Raw genomic sequence first — 17,725 nt, forward strand, 5'->3', positions numbered from 1 at the left:
AGTCGAATAAATTATTCAAATACTAACTACTATGAACAACACCACAAAATCATAGTCAATGAACCATTCTAAAACTGACTAGTATGATGAACGCGGGTTAGGGGTCAAAATATACCCGCGGTAGGTATGCCTGTCGTAAGAGGCGACTAAAATACCAGATTCAAGGGGCTGTGTAGCGCAACTCTTCAGGTTTCTAGCGCAATATATAGCTTCTCAAAACCCAATTGTCAACCTCACCTATCCGCGGCGAATCCAGTTTCACTAACAGACGAGGCTCTGCCGACCCCAAGCTTCTCTTGGAACTTGGGGGTGGGGAGGGAAGGATAGCCTGAAGGCTTAATTTGGCCATATAAATCGTTCCCGAGATGGTCTGGCTAGCACCTTAATGGTGCTGTGTTACCGGAGCGTACCGGATCTGTATCCGGCAAAGGACCATCACATCGATAACACTACCCAAAGCCTTCGGGGAGCAACCGTATCGCTATAACAACAACAACAACAAATAGCTACTCAAATAACTACTCATACACTAACTAGTATGAATAACCACAAAAAATTATAGTCAATGAACTAGAATGTTTGCTGACTCTTTTGGCTTTTGACTGAAGGGTATGAATGCCCCGCTGCTGGCTTTGCAATTGGTCTCTAAGTGTTGCCTTTTTGTTGCTATTCATTTTTAGTCAACATTTAGGTACATACTAATTCTATATGATATTTAATCCAAATTGTGTGGAATGTTTTAGGCGCGCTTAAAAGCTTAGTAACAATGGATTTTTTCAGTTTTGCTTTTGTTAGCACAACTGCCGCTGTTAACTATTGTATCAATATTATCACTTCTATTTAATTAGCGAAACTTGCTCATATTGCTTTATACAATTGTTTTGTTATTGATATTAAATATTCGAGTGCAATACTCAGCTCCCGAGAAGCTAGCTGATGAAGAAGTAAAATTCAGAGACATGTCCTAGTAACCATCGCCGTTTGTAAACTTTGCAATTATTCTCTAATATCTTATACGTTGTGTTAATTTTATAAGGTTAAAGGCCGTAGGTAAAATAAATCACAATGTTTAAAATTGCATTGGTTTTTAATTTTTCGATATTTCGGCTTCAATCTGAAGCCGTCCTCAAGCTTTCTGAGATAACGTGGCCTCGATGTAAAGAGGATGTAGAGCAAAACGTTTTAAATTTTAATAAAACCATTTATACTTTATTTGAAAAACATGTGCGCAAACGCACATGCTCGTACATTGAATCAGTGCAAGCCTGGTTTACTAAAGAGCTAAAAGCTTTAAAAAATAAGAAATCACGTTTATTCAAATTATATAAGAGAACCGGTTTACATTCTGATTATGCAGAGTACGATATTTTCCGTCATAAGTATTTTGAACTTAATAAAAAGTGTTATAAAGCTTACATGTGTAAAATTAAAAGAAACATTGATTTTAATAATTGGGGATTGCCCATATTGCTTTTTCAAATGTATGAAAACATTTATTTGAAGCAATTTTTTAATTTTATAATTTATTTAATAATTTGGGAAAAATTTAAACAACGTGACATCAGGACGGACAAGGCGACAGCTGTTTCGATTATACCTTGTAAATCTCTTCAAAGCCTTTTCTCCCGGGAGTGGGAGTCGAACTCGCACTCCTACGATAGTTGAAACATTATTTGCAACCCGAAGTCTTTTTATGATTTCGTAAATTCTAAACGCAGAACTAACGGGTTTCCTTCTGCCATGAAGTTTAAAAATAGCATTTCTAGCGACAGTCAAGAGATTGCAAATTTCTTCGCTCAATTCTTTCACTCCAATTACTCTGCTGTGGTTGATTCATCACCTACAAATTATCCATATGAGCTCCATTCTAGTAACTCAATATATGCCCCACTTTTGTTGCCTGAGGATGTTCTACTACATCTAAAGACCCTAAAAGAATCCTTCAAATACGGTCCCGAATTGATCCCAACATGTTTTCTTAAAAAATGTGCGGAATACATTTACCAGCCCCTTACTGATCTGTTTAACCTCTCTTCAAAAAAAGGCATATTTTCAACGGCTTGGAAGGAATCATTTCTTATCCCACTCCATAAAAAAGGAAGCAAGTCGTCTATTGAAAATTATCGTGGAATAGCAAAGCTCTCCGCTATCCATAAGCTTCTCGAAGCAATCGTTACTAATCACCTTACATTTTCGATTTCTACATTGATAGATAGTTCTCAGCATGGCTTTTGTAGAGCCAAATCAACCACAACCAATTTGCTTGAATTTACAACTCACGTCTTTAATGGGTTTAGAAACAATCATCATACCGACGTTATATACACTGATTTCAGCAAAGCATTCGACAAGGTACGCCACTCATTACTTGTTTATAAACTCGAATTGCTTGGTTTTCAACCTGGCCTAACTCGCTAGATCTCCTCCTATCTTTGCGGTAGAACTCAAAGAGTCATTTTTAAAAACATTTGTTCGAATGTCATCGATGTTCCCTGCGGTGTGCCTCAGGGCAGCCATATCGGTCCTAATCTGTTTTAGCAACTTTAAAATATTCTAAAATTTTAATGTATGCCAACGACGTAAAACTTTTTAAGTCATATGTGTCAGTTGAAGAAAGTTCTGTACTCCAGGCGGATTTAAATTGTTTAGTTACTTGGTGTAATGCAAATTTTATGCCACTCAACATAGAAAAATGTAAATCCATGTGTTTTTCACGTGGGAACATACAGCCAGCTTCCTACACAATTAATGGCCAAACTCTGGAAAGCGTTGATGTTTTTGTCGACTTGGGAGTTACAATGAATTGCAAAGTTAGTTTCAACTCTCATATTAATGCCACAATCAATAAAGCGAGAGGAGTTTTAGCATTTGTGAAAAGATGGGCAAAAGAGTTTAGTGATCTTTACGTTAGAAAAACCCTTTTTACATCATTGGTGAGGCCGATATTAGAATATGGATCGATAATTTGGAGTCCACGTTATCAAGTTCATGTGGATAGACTAGAATCAATTCAAAAACAGTTTTTACTTTTCGCCTTGAGAAATCTTAAATGGGACTCTCCGTATAATCTTCCTCCTTACACTAGTCGGTTAAAACTAATAAATCTTCCTACCCTTGCAGGTCGTAGAGAAATGCTAGGTGTACTATTTATGGCTAGACTTTTATATGGATCGATTTCAAGCTCATTTCTTTTGAACGAAGTAAACTTAAATGTTCCATGCCGAGTTTCAAGGCATTAAAAAACTTATAATTCTTAAACAATGCAGAAGTAATTTCCAACTACACGAACCTTTTGTATGTTTGTGTGAAGATTATAACTCTCACTCAAGAAAAATTAATTTTTTGGACTCGCTCTTTGCCATAAAAAAGACGGTTCTATCTTCTCTTAATAATTAAAAAATTATATTTATACTTTCAATCTATTGTATTTTGTGAATCTATATTTCTTCAGCTGATGAGTTTCTCTGTAGCTGAGCGGTTTTGGATCCGGCGCTTAAGAAGCCACTGCCTCTCAAAGACTCGGTAACAATAAAAATTATAAATTATAAAAAATGTAATAATAATAATGAATTAGAATACAAATAAAAAAAAAACTATGTATGAATTAAAAAAACAAAAAAAAAAAAAAAAAAACCAAAAACACTAACAGGATTAGGCCTGGTTTCATCGGGCCACTTGAGGGCAGTGCGCTTCCACAACGTCCGAGAAAAAAAAATCAAACTGATTACTGATTATTCAGCTTGCACAGCTTTTATACTCTCCGTTGCTTCATTCGCACATTTCTACTAATCTCTAGACGTTTCTCCTCCTAGAATCTTTTACTTGGTTACCAGTCATATAAGTACATGTATATTTGTAGACCACCCTGGCTATGGGACCATATGCGTGTGTATGTGGGAGCAACCACTTTGGCCGATGACCAAATATCTCTTCGTTGTCTTGTATGTAAATGTTGCTTGGCTTAATGTGTGACGTTGCTTTGTTTACGTTGTGATGTTGTTAGTGATGCTAACAGCTTAAATAAAAAAAAAATGTAAGGCGCGATAACCTCCGAAGAGATCTAAAGCCGAGCTTCTCTTCCAATTTGCGACGTGCTCCTCTTGATTTTTCCTATAAATTGGCCGGACGGGACCTACATGTTTTATGCCGACTCCGAACGGCATCTGCAAGGCAGATGAATTTTCACTGAGAGCTTTTCATGGCAGAAATATACCCGGAGCGCTTGCCAAACACTGCCGAGGGGCGACCCCGCTTAGAAAAATTGTCTTCTAATTGAAAAACCTTATTTCTAAAGTTTTGATGTTGCTTTGCCCGGGGCATGAACCCAGATAGAGATGGTAATATTCGTCATAATATGTTCGAAAACAAAAATAAAATAAACATCAAAAATGTATACAATTGAAGGGTAAACAAAAATATGCACAAACAAATATATAGGGATACGAACAATAGAACAAAAATATGTCATCTAACATTATAATTTGGTGATCTTAAATATGCTGTTAGCGGAATAATTTCTGCAACGCTGCTTTCTTTAATGTACGCCGTGCGACTTGCATTTTGTGTTATTGTTGCTTAAGCAATAAATTGCGATATGCATATGCACATTAGTCTGCGGAGTTATCGGTTTTTAATCGAACTGTTATCGAAAATGTATCTTTTTGTTATCGGAGTTTGCTATCGATAACAAATTTATTGGCTGGTTTATAGCTAAGAAGACACCGACAACACTTCATTAAAGAACACTAGCCGATCCTTTGAGGGTCCCGACAACATTTTGACAATCTCTCGTGGGCTTCTCTAGAGCCGCAGTGAAATTATTAGTAGAGGATATTAGTGCACGTAGGATATCTTTCTACGTTTAAATTGACCATTCTACAACTTTGAAAGTGGTCTCGTAAAAGAATTGGAGCGTTGAAATTGTAGTCTTCTAAAAGCCTAAGTTAATAAGGATTAAACTTTTTTTTGAAATTTGGCAGCTTGTAGGAAAATATTATTTTGATGATATGTGTATATTTATCCAACCTAGCTCTAACAGTGAAAGCGGAAATCCAGTAACAGGCTTTAACCAGCCATCCATACTCGTTTTAACGATTTCTGCGTAAACTTTTTTTAAACGAGTGTCCACACGCACCAAGAAATTGTTTCACGTTCTTCATTTGATGCTTAACGGCAGTTTTTAGAGTCACGCTTTTTACTAGAACAATTAGGACTGTGATATAAACCGTAACATTTTATAATTAAGGTGTAAAGTTTTAATGTTAAAAATATATAATTATGCACAATATGGATTTTTTTATCGCAGACGAAAAAGCCTAATTATCGCTAAAGGTTACAACGAATTTCTAAAGTGGTGTATTTCTTTACAGTCAATTTATTTTTTACTTTTTAGTTAATTTTATTAACGAATAATAAAAGCTTATTTAAAAAAAAATTCTTTTTCTTTAATTTTATTTTTTACTTTTTAGTTCGTTTTATTAACAAGTAATAGAAGCTTGTTCTTAGAAAAGATTTTTCGTTAAATTTAATTTAAATAGGAATTTTTTTAAATTTTTAGTAGGGTAAAATATTGTTTAAATTAGTTTTGTAATCTTTACATAGTTATTTGTAACGTTTCTCATCCTATCCATTTCTTTTAATTCTTCGAAGTCAACATAACTTTGAACAGTCAAGTTCTTCTATTCGAGTGTTAACTAACTTAAAATCATATTTTATTGTGACTTTGCCTATGTCGCGTCCAGTTTACAACTACTCATTGCAGATCTCTGCTCTGTTCCATCGCCAACACGGTGCCACGCCATGTTTTCATTTGGGACCAAAATTCACGGAAAAAAGGACCAAATCTCAAAAAAAAGGACCAAATTTTTGTTTTATTTTATTGGTATATAAGGAGGTCGTATTCGTTGTAAAATACAAAACTTTCGGATGTTTCCATGGTTTCCTATATAAAATTTTACGGGACATAAGAAATACTTTGCTTAAATACAAGAAACAAACAAAAATAAAATTTAGTTGATGGTATTATATTTTTACATTTCTAGAATAGGTATATGTCGTTCACCAACCTAACGTTGTGAATATAGATTTGCTCACAAAGCTTTTAGTTCCAGCATTATGTTGTTGGTTGCAATGAAATAAAATGTATAGCGCAGTTAAATTTTAGTAAGGAAGGGTTAAAAAATTTGCGGTCTGGTCGAACTATGTGGAAAACTCAGTAGAGCATAAATGAAACTAAGCAATTTTGTTAGTTCTATTTCTATAGATGCTTACTTTTTCTCTTAACGTTTAAACTTCATATCAGAGCCTAGATTCAGTAAGTGTGAGTTTTGATACCTGGCATCAGGGGTTAATGCTAGCACCTACGGGGATAATTTTAGACAAAATATTTCTTCCAAGATAAAATATCTTTTGCATTTGCTTCAAAAGCTGAATATAAAAATAAAATTTTTTAATCGCATTCGTTGTACGTTTATAAAGTTATCGTTTTCAAGAAGTATTTCTGCCTTCCAGTTAAAATATTTCTTGTGCTGGGTGAAAAAGATTTAAATATCGACGTGCCTTCACAAACTCTCAATATCTCTCGGTAGGCTTGAATTAAGTAAGTGGCAAGTACACTTAATATAAAATAAATTAGTTTCATTCTTTTACTTAGTTTTCAATTCAGTAAACTCCACGCTTCAAAATCGTGGCATCTGCCAAAAAATGGCGAAAATTGAAGAAAATAGACCAGTGGACCAAATGGGGTTGGAAGGGACCATTTTTGGTCCAAATGGACCCAAAATGGCAACCGTGCTCGCCAAAAAACTGTAAAACAAAATCAAGTGCGCAGAAAAGTATGCAACAAAAAGTCTGCAACGTTGAGGAATAACCGCCTAACTTCTACGTTTGTTGCATACACAAAAAAAGCGAAGTTACCTGCGTTCTTGACGACTTAGGCTGTTATTCCCTTGTGAATACAAATCTTTACCGATAACTCTGTTATCGATTAATTTATCGAATTCTCGCAAAGCAATATTGCATTCTCATCGGAGTTATACATGTGTGCGAAATTTCAGCTTAATCGGACACCGGGAAGTGTATCAAATTTAACTTGCAAGATTTTATTACATACAACAGCCAATTGAAAGTAAATAAAAGCTTATAATTAATAAATACCCTGCAGTCAAAAGCCAAAGTAGTCAGCAAACATTCTAGTTCATTGACTAGAATTTTGTGGGGTTATTCATACCAGTCAGTTTTAGAATGGTTCATTGACTATGATTTTGTGGTGTTGTTCATAGTAGTTAGTATTTGAATAATTTATTCGACTAGAATTTCGTCTGTCGGACTCGAGGAAATGCGCGAGTGCTTTCTGTAGCCAGTTTGCAATCCATATTTCAATTGACAATGCTAGATATCGTCCAAATCAACGGGCACATAAACACAAGCATGACGAGTTGACCCACACAGTTACCTCAACAGAGGTTAAAGAAGATATCGAAAACGCCAAGACTTCCATATCAATAGTCCCAGACGAATAACCTATGCCGATGCCAAAACACCTTGGCCATGAGGGTATCAGCAGCCTAGAATATTTTTTCTACTTGGCGTTAAAAGCCTTTGCCATTCCAGAATAACGGAGAATGGCAAGGATAAAACCACTACCAAAGGCCGGAAACCCAGTCAGTACCTAACGATATTATGCCTTTGGTCAGTAACGAAAACATTTGAAGCCGTTACGATTCCCTCAATTAAATGAAATTCTTCGGTTATCCAGCCATCAGCATGACTTCCGTAAAGTGCATACCACTACCACCGTTCTGAACTCCATTAACACTAATCATAGGACGGTGCTAGTGCAGCTTGGCCTGTTTTGACGTAGTCAACCACGACTGGACTGTCCTTCTCCTTTAGATAGGTAGATAATTTATTGAAGATTGTACTGCGACCATTGGTTTATTGTACCCTCACCTCCTTCACAGCACATCATCCAAGCCGACTTCCTTGATGAACCCTAGCCGTTCTCTTGGCTTGAGGGATTTAATGTGGGAATTTTTTGGCCATGGTAAGCCCATAAACTTAGCCCTGTGTATTGAGATTGCGTCACAGGATATGGTCCGCCGGCTCCGCTCATCGATCACAAAATCGGCATGTGTTATTCCGTTACTTTTTAGGTTTTATATATATGTACGTATTTTTATCAAAATTTATTCCAAAGTATAATGTATTGAAGTGATAAATTTTAAAGTGATATATGTATGTATATTTACTTGGGTCGATTTTTATGGACGAAAGTTAACCAATATCGCGCCATCGATTTTTCGATAGGATTTGGGCTCAAGAAAAAAAAGTTCCAGTAGTGGAACTATTTTTTCCTGAGCCCAAATCCTATCGAAAAATTAATGGCGCGATATCGGTTGATAAATCGACCCAGTCTAATATACATACTTTTTATATATATGAAATATAATGAATAAAATGAACTTGAGCCAATTTATCAATTTTCAAGTAATTTTTCAACCCAACTAGGATTAGTGTATTAACTACTAGGATGTTGATGCAAATATCGAATAGTATGTCAACTGGTATTACAATGATGCACAGACTGAGTAGTATGCCAACTGGTATGTTGATGTTGAATACACTAGGGGGACTCATGAAAGCATATAAACTTATAAGGTGTAAAATTATATCCATTTACACACGCTGTTATATGAACGCACCTAGAAATACTCTTGATAAACTTGATTGCTTATCAGCTGTATTATTGCCAAACAAAAATTTTTTGATTGTTATACAAATTAAAAAATGCCAAGATCAAGTGAAAAATCAAAACTAAAACGTCTTTTCTAAGATATTCTTGTAAATGACTTGCTGATGTTGGAGACTTGTGATGAAAATGCATACTGTAATGTCTGCGAGGTTGCATTCCTTTGAGTTTACCGCGTTTACACAATGAAGTGTGCGCGTAAATTTATACAAATTGTGTAATTGATTTTTCATACAAAATTTGACAGTTCGTTTACGCACTAGATAAATTTATACGTTTACACCAGTATAATACCAGATGCTAATATGAAAAAATTACAAAACTCATACTAGTTGGGATTTTTGGCCAACTAGTATTCATCTAGTATATATCTAGTTGGTTTGACTGCAGGGTATTTGACGCGGCTTACCTCCGAAGAGATTAATGCCTAGCTTCTCTTCCAATTTGTGTTGCGCTCCTTAGCATTTTTCATGGCAGAAATGATTTCGGCGGCGCCGTGGTGTGATGGTAGCGTGCTCCGCCTGCCACACCGTATGCTCTGGATTCGCACCCCGGGCAAAGCAACATCAAAATTTTAGAAATAAGGTTTTTCAATTAGAAGAAAATTTTTCTAAGCGAGGTCGCCCCTCGGCAATATTTGGCAAGCGCTCCGAGTGTATTGCTGCCATGAAAAGCTCTCAGTGAAAACTCATCTGCCTTGCAGATGCCGTTCGGTGTCGGCATAAAACATCTAGGACCCGTCCAGCCAATTTGGAGGGAAAATCAAGAGGAACACGGCGCAAATTGGAAGAGAAGCTCGGCCTTAGATCTCTTCGGAGGTTATCGCGTCTTACATTAATTTTTTTTTTAAATGATTTCGGAGTGTTTGCAAATAGCAGGGTCGACTTTTTTTATTGAAACATCTTTTTTGAGTTTACGATGTTGCTTTGCCCAGGGCTTGAACCCAGGACCTTCGGGCTGCGTGGTGGGCACTCTACCGCCACACCATCAGACACTGCATTGTCATTTCAACTTCTTATCCACTACATTGGTCCTATCGGCTAAATAAAATCTGACAATCGGTCCTGGGTGACCCGTTCAAGAACTTACTTCCCTCGGAAATTAGTCTGCGGAATTTATCATTCGACTGATTTTGGCGTTTAACTCTCCACAACGATAGATCAGGTTACCAATAAGGTCCTTCAGTAAGTTCTGAGCCTGAACATTGGTATGGTGTCATTGGGAGTGAAGTAGCAGCTAATTATTGTGATATTGGCCACCGTGGCAGTCTGTGATTTACTTATTGCTGATCTATATTTAGTTGAATATTCAAGTTTTTTTAAAGCAACCGCTGTGATAGCTGAATAGTTATAGCAGCGGCGCCTAAATGCTGACGATGAAGGAATTTAGCAGTTCCTGAAATGGATCTATACAACGAGCTTTGGCAGTTTTCTAAATTTTTTTCTTTTTTCTATTGTAATTGAAAAAAATGGTTTCAATTAAGAAAAATTTCATCATAACAATAATAATGATATAAAAATTATTGTTAGGCCTTCAGCTCGATTCGAACTCGCGATCTTACAAATCAGTAGGCCGATATAACAACAAAAATTGTTACAAAATACTATATTAATGCCTTTCCAAAATATGAAGTAACATGCAGGAAAATAACTCCTGCGGTGTGTATTTCATTTTGTGGGAGGGTTTATTTCCCTTTCCTGACAGAAAAGGAAAAAGTTTTAGTGCACGGAACTGAATGGCTGGATCTTCAAAGTTGTAATACGAAAACTCGGGATTGACGGTATACGATCCCAAGATCTACTATTTATGTATGTAAACCAAGCGTTGAGGTAGGCTCATTTAGTAGCAAGGGGTGACTGGTGTCAAATGTATGGCGGCTGATTTTATAGCAACGATTTTTAAAAACCAAGTCCTCATGGAACCATCGGGTGGCGGACGGTATGGCCTAGAAGGTGCAATGTGATTTTATCGTTCCCGAAATGGACCATATCGGATCTATAAATGGCAAATCCTTACATTTATTAACTTTTTACTGTATAGTTATTTCAATTTTACGAGCGCTACAGGTGTACTCGTAAGTTGTAAAAAAATGTATGCCGCAAACAAAGAAAAAAGGACGAAAAGCGAAATGAGAGAAAAATTGCCTCAATACATTCTGAAGCACGGAGTTGTTTGCGATTATTTAATGTTTCTTTTTTTATACTCAGAGTGCTTTGCATACAGAGTATATTAACTTTTATTGTATAACGGTTGGTTGTACAGGTATAAAGGAATCGAGATAGATATAGACTTCCATATATTAAAGTCATCAATATCGAAAAAAAATTTGATTGAGCCATGCCCGTCCGTCCGTCCATCTGCCCGTTAAGACAATAACGAGCTTATCTGGACCCAGAATAGATTGGTATTGAAAATGAGCGAAATCGGATGATAACCACGCCCACTTTTTATATATATAACATTTTGGAAAACACAAAAAACCTGATTATTTAGTAAATAATACACCTAGAATGTTGAAATTTGGCATGTGGACTGATATTGAGACTCTTGATAAAAATTTAAAACATATTTTTTAATGGGCGTGGCACCGCCCACTTGTGATAAAATCAATTTTGCAAATATTATTAATCATAAATAAAAAATGGTTACACTTATCGTAACAAAATTCGGCAGAGAGGTTGCCTTTACTATAAGGAATGCTTTGAAGAAAAAATAACGAAATCGGTTAAGAACCACGCCCAATTTTATATAAAAGATTTTTAAAAGGGTCGTGGAAGAATAAAATAAGCTATATCTTTGAAAAAAAGAGCTTTATATCAATGGTATTTCATTTTCCAAGTAGACTTATAACAATAAATAGGAAAAACTTCTAATTTAAAAAAATAGGCGTGGCACCGCCCCTTGTATGACTAAGAAATTTTCTATGTTTCGGGAGCCATAACTCGAAGAAAGATTAACGGATCGTAATAAAATTGTGTACACATATTTTCTTTATAGCAGAAAATATTTCTAGTAAAAATGAACGAGATCGGTTAAAGACCACGGCAACTTAGATAAAAAGCAAGTTTAAAAGGGTCGTAGACTAGAATCATAATTATAACTTAGCCAAAAATAGTTTTTGATCAATTATATTTCACTTATTAAGTTTTATTGTAAGAAGAAATGGGGAGACATTTTTTTTTTAAACGGGCGGTGCCACGTGTTATGTAGAAAAGTAATTTATCTGAAATGAAATGTACAATTGAAGCTCACGCTGAGTATATAATGTTCGGTTACATCTGAACTTAGACACTTTTACTTGTTATTACAGCTTTTACAATGCCTTAAAATTTTTTCCATATTTCGTATCTTAGAAGAAATGGGAACATTTATTGCACATCATCCAAAAAATGTTTAGCGTTCTTGGCTACCTTTTTGTTGCGTAAATTTTGCTTTTGAACAATGCCAACAACACCTGGTACTGAATTCGCCTTGCATATATGTAAATAAAATTCATATGGAAGTTTTTGACTTTCATTCGTAAGTGCAAAGCAAAGGCAAAAAACAAATTTACACTAACAAATTGACAACTTAAATTATTCAAAATTATTCTGGCACTGAAAAAATTTGTATTCAAAATTGATTCATCTCAGCAAAATTAAAATTACTGCAGCCTTTTAAGGGGTTGACCGCAGAATTTGAGATACGACTTGCAAACTTGCATATGATTTTATTTTGATATTATTTAAATGGTAATAAAAGTCAAGATAAGTGGCATGTGCATGACTTGAGATGTTGGAACCCCGAGGTTGCAAAATTGAGTACTTCGCAAATATCTCGCTTCCTATGTCTGCTCGAGTTTTGCACTCAGTTCGAAGATGAACATCATGAAATTCTGCACAGGTCCACGCTGAAGAACTGTTTCGCGGCTCAACCATTTCTGAGTTAAGACTCGAGCAGTTGCTGAACTTTTTTGCTTTTTGAACATTTAAAAATGTAGTTTTTGTTTTTTAAATACACAAAATATTTCAGTGTATATACAATTTTGTACATGTATTGTGATTTGCACTCCAATATAAAAAAATTTTGAACAGCACTGTACTTATTATCAGGGAATATCTGTTTTTGTTTTTTAAATTTCTCTTTCTAAAAATTATTTGAATTTTTTAGGTTTGAGGAACTGTGTTTTGGGTGTAGGAGGCAGTTCTGCAAAACTGAGGGCAATCATCCCAATTTTATTCTATCGCAACAAAGGTCATAACTTGCTATAGCTGCCAGCAGTAAATTAGTAAAACACAAAATAGTTTGAAGTCAGAAATCCAGTAAAATAAAATCCTACACGTTTTATACATTCATACCTAAAAATTTCTCATACGACATGGGTTACCATCTCCTCTTACATCATTGAAAGAAAAACTCGACCAGTCAATTAGGCGTGAAATAAGCTGTGCATTGCAGCGCATTTGAACCAACAAGTGTTTTGAGTGTGTTTCCTATACGAAGGCCGATGGCTTATATACCAAGATACAATTTTTTATTAATACGTATATGTATACATATACATATATGTACGGTAGATTTAACTGCATACATTCAATGTAAAGGACACGAAAATTCCATCTAAAGATACGTAAATACATATCTTCACTCACCGCAAAAAAGCAAAAAAAAAAAAACTCCACTCAACTGTTGCTGCGCTGCCAGCAACAGGCTGTATGAGTTGAAAAAAAACATAAAAAAGGAACAAAACGAACAGTAGCAAAAAAGGCCTTCCCTTAGGCAGCGCTTTGATTCACTGTGTTAACTTTCTGTTGTTGAGTCACTCAATATAGCGCTTTGTTGCTATTGTTGCTTTTGCCGCTGCGGCACAACTACTTGTTGAAGTAAAAAGCAGCATCAGCCACAGCATCCTGTCAGGATATTTGCGATTTATTCAGTCAGTGCGAGACGAGATCTCGTTGCTGATGGAAGTGTGTTTCCAGCTGCCAGCTGCCGTTTGCATATACTGGCATAAAGTAATAAAAATAAATTTTATAATTTAGAAAAAAAACATTTCTTGTTTTATTTTTGAACAATTTAATAAAAAACTAAAAAATTTAATAAAAACAAATAAAAGAAATACTTTGAATAGTGCATGGAATTAAATACTGTGCATACAAAAACAATTTTCATAGTGAAAAGTGAAATTAGCTAAAAAAATGTGTGTGAAGCAGTAATAAAATCGTTATGAATGATGTGCAGCAGTTAAAAACAACAAAATATAACATGTTATATAAAATATGTAAATTTTTTTGCAATTTCCTTGTAAGTATTTTTTAATAAAAAAAAAATAAAAGTCTGCATTAGTATTGCAAACACATAGTTCTTTAAATATATACACACATACATGCCTAGATATTTCAGATAGTATTTCGTATTTTGTTTGATCAAGAAAAATATTTTACAATTTTCGAAAAAGTAATTGAAGCGCATTTAACTCATTTTTCAAGGTTGAAAATTTTAACTTACATTTTTTAGGCATCCATGAGCTTGAACATTTTTTTTTAATTTTTACTAGATTAGAACCTCCCAATTCGCCACTGCATTTAGTTTTTTATTATTTTAAATTTCAAATTTAACTAAAAAATAATTCTAAAATCTTCAAATTGTTAAAAAAAAAAAAAAAAATGTGTGGAAAAATAAAACATAGAAGCGTATAGATACTAGAGGTTTCAAAATAAAACCAAAAAGTTTTAACTTAAAGTCGAAAACTGAAAAATAAAAAAAAAAAACGTTTTTGAAAAATACTGCAATTCATATCTTCCTTACCGCAAAATTTTTGATTTTTTTTCACATACAAATTTAGACTTCACTGTTTTTAAACTGAAACCAAGTTATGCGCATTCATTTTCACAAAACTTTTATGATGAAAATTTTTAAGCAAATCATGTACTTATGTAGCACAAAAACATTTCAGATATAGGCTTCACGATTGGAGTTTTTCGAAATTGTTAATTAAAAGAATAGATAAAATGGTTTTAAAAAATCAGTTTTTTTTTTTCAAATATAGTTTTTTGTTTTTTTTTTTCAATAAAAATAAAGTTTTAACACAAAGATATCTTAAATTTGGAAGTGTTTAATTAACAAAAAAAAATATTTTAAGACAATTTTCTGACTCATGAGAACACAAAAAAAAAAAGAATTACTCTATCTCTGAACTGCTAGTGTCTGACAAATTACAGGTTTTATAAGACTTTTTTTCCACATTCTTAAATTTAGTTCAAGACGTATTCACCATAATTTCCCCTATTGAATTGTTGTAATTTTATTATGGTGGAAAAACTGAAAGGAACCAAGCAAGCTGGCTGATATTATAGCAATTTCGATCCTGCCAAAGATCTCTTCAGATATCTTTGTATTTTTAAATTAGAAATTATATTCCCCCGAGTGAGATTCGAACTTGAGTCGTCAATTTTCTCACACCGCAGGCCTACCATTGACTATGACTGCGTCTGTTTCAATGTAGCTTAACTACAGTTGTCCCGTTTTTTGTTTTTGTTATTTTTTTATTTCATTTTATTTGCTTGATGCGGTTTTTTTATGATTTTTCTATAATGAAAAATATATTTTTTTTTTAAAAGAAGATAGAAAATTTTTCAGATACTCGCGTAGGTACGGTCCCAAAATAAAACAAGTAAGGACGGGCTGTCTTCGGCTATGCCGAAGACTTCATACCTTTCATGAATGGGGCTGAACAATAATCTTATCCCGTTCGTAATCTCCAAATAACCGGATGTATAAGATAAGAAATATATAGTGAACAGATGTACATACCTAAACGATTTTTAAGATAAATATAAAATAAAAAATGGCAAAAAACCCCCTTATCTGAGCTATCGGTCGTATGGGATATTTATTATATATAGCTCCAATCGAAATGATTTTTACAGGAAATCGTCTATGATATATTAGAATATATATCACCAAGTTTCACGTTTTTATATTGGAAACTAAGGAAGAAATGGCCAAAAATCGTTCTATCTGAACGATCGGTTTTATGGGATAGGTATATACTATATACATATAGATCCGATCAAAGTGATTTTTCAGGAAATCTTCTTTGATATATTAGAAAAAATATCACTAAGTTTAACGTTTTTGTATTGGAAATTAAGGGAGAAATGGCAAAAAATCTTTCTATCTGAACGATCGGTTGTATGGGATATATACTATATATAGCTCCAATCAAAGTGATTTTTTCGGAAAATCTTCTATGATATATTAAAATATATATCACCGAGTTTCACGTTTTTACTTTCTAAATTCAGGGAGAAATGGCCAAAAACCTTTCTATCTGAACGATCGGTTGTATGGGATATATACTATATATAGCTCCAATCAAAGTGATTTTTTCGGAAAATCTTCTATGATATATTAAAATATATACCACCGAGTTTCACGTTTTTACTTTCTAAATTGCGGCAGGAATGACCAAAATCGTATTATCTGAACGATCGGTTGTATGGGAGATATATGTTATAGTGGTCCTATCTTACCAGATCCGACAAATGTCTAATATAATACAACACAAGTAAGGACGGGACTGTCTTCGGCTGTGCCGAAGTCTTCATACCTTTCATGAATGGGGCTGAACAATAATCTTATACCGTTCGTAATCTCCGAATAATCGGATGTATAAGATAAGAAATATATTATGAACAGATCTACATACCTAAACGATTTTTAAGATAAATATAAAATAAAAAACAGTTAGGTACTTTGGGTGAGGATGCAAAGTTTCAGGTTTTTTGTGTTCTGCGTGTAAAAACTATGACTACGAATCACGTATTTCAACAATATATGACGTAAACGTAATTATTTGATGAAATTTGATGAATTTTGAAGCTTCTAGCCGTAAAAAAGGGGCAAAAAAATACAGTTTATATGGGGTATATAATATATACAAAACCGATCTCTATGATTTTTTCAGACAACAATATATAATATATACGTAAGCATTTGGTGAAATTTGAAGCTTCTAGCTGCTAAAATGGGGCAGAAACTGCGCAAAGTTTCTTATCTGAACAATCGGTTGTATGAGATATATACTATATATACCACCGATCTCTATGATTTTTTCAGACAACAATATATAATATATACGTAAGCATTTGGTGAAATTTGAAGCCTCTAGCTCTTAAAATAGGGCAGTAATTACGAACAGTTTCTTATCTGAACAATCGGTTGTGGGGGATATATACTATATATACGACCGATCTCATTAATTTTTTCAGGCAACAATATGTGCAATATACGAAATTATATGGTGAAGTTTGAAGCTTCAATCTGTTAAATTGAGTAAGATATGTCAAAAATTCTCTTTTTCTGAAAAATCGGTTGTATGGAGGATATATGCTATAGTGGTCCGATCCGGCCGGTTCCGACAAATGTCTAATCGAACACCCAAATACACCCGCTCACCAAATTTTATCAAGATATCTCAAAAATTGAGAGACTAGTTTGAATACAAACAGACAGACGGATAGACGGACAGACGGACATGGCTAAATCAACTCAGCTCTTCAACCTGATTATTTCGGTATATTTAATGTTGGGTCTACCTATTTTCCTTTAAGGACTTACAATTTTGGGTTTCGTGACGAATTTAATATACCATTTCATTTTCATGAAAGGTATAAATACATCCTTGTACCAAATTTCATTGAGATATCTCAAAATTTGAGGGACTAGTTTGCGTTCAAACAGACAGACGGACGGACAGACGGACATGGCTATATCAACTCAGTTCGTCGCCCTGATCAATTCGGTATACTTAATGGTGAGGCTATCTTCTATATTTCTCAACGTTACAAACATCGGACCAAAGTTAATATACCATTTCATGTTCATGAAAGGTATAAAAAATAATAATAATTTATCAATTACAGAAAAAAGAAAACAATAATTATCATAAAAACTACTGTTATAGGCCTTGAGCTCGAATTCTGAAATTCGAAC

At 34.2% G+C, this 17,725-nt stretch overlaps 1 protein-coding gene across 2 annotated transcripts in view; it reads left to right on the forward strand.

Annotated features, from left to right (window-relative positions):
* Window positions 1-17,725, forward strand: part of Vmat (Vesicular monoamine transporter) — a 283,110-nt gene that overhangs the window by 18,468 nt on the left and 246,917 nt on the right. Inside the window, exon 1 of one of the 2 annotated variants that reach the window (XM_067771419.1) lies at window positions 13,906-14,032. The exons of the other annotated variant lie outside the window; for it this stretch is intronic. The gene's annotated coding sequence lies outside the window, so the exon portion shown is untranslated. Of the gene's footprint in view, window positions 1-13,905; window positions 14,033-17,725 lie in introns of those variants that run through there. 2 annotated transcript variants of the gene reach the window in all.

The sequence above is a fragment of the Eurosta solidaginis genome, chromosome 3, assembly GCF_040869045.1.
Source record: "Eurosta solidaginis isolate ZX-2024a chromosome 3, ASM4086904v1, whole genome shotgun sequence".
NCBI classification, from domain to species: Eukaryota; Metazoa; Arthropoda; class Insecta; order Diptera; family Tephritidae; genus Eurosta; species Eurosta solidaginis.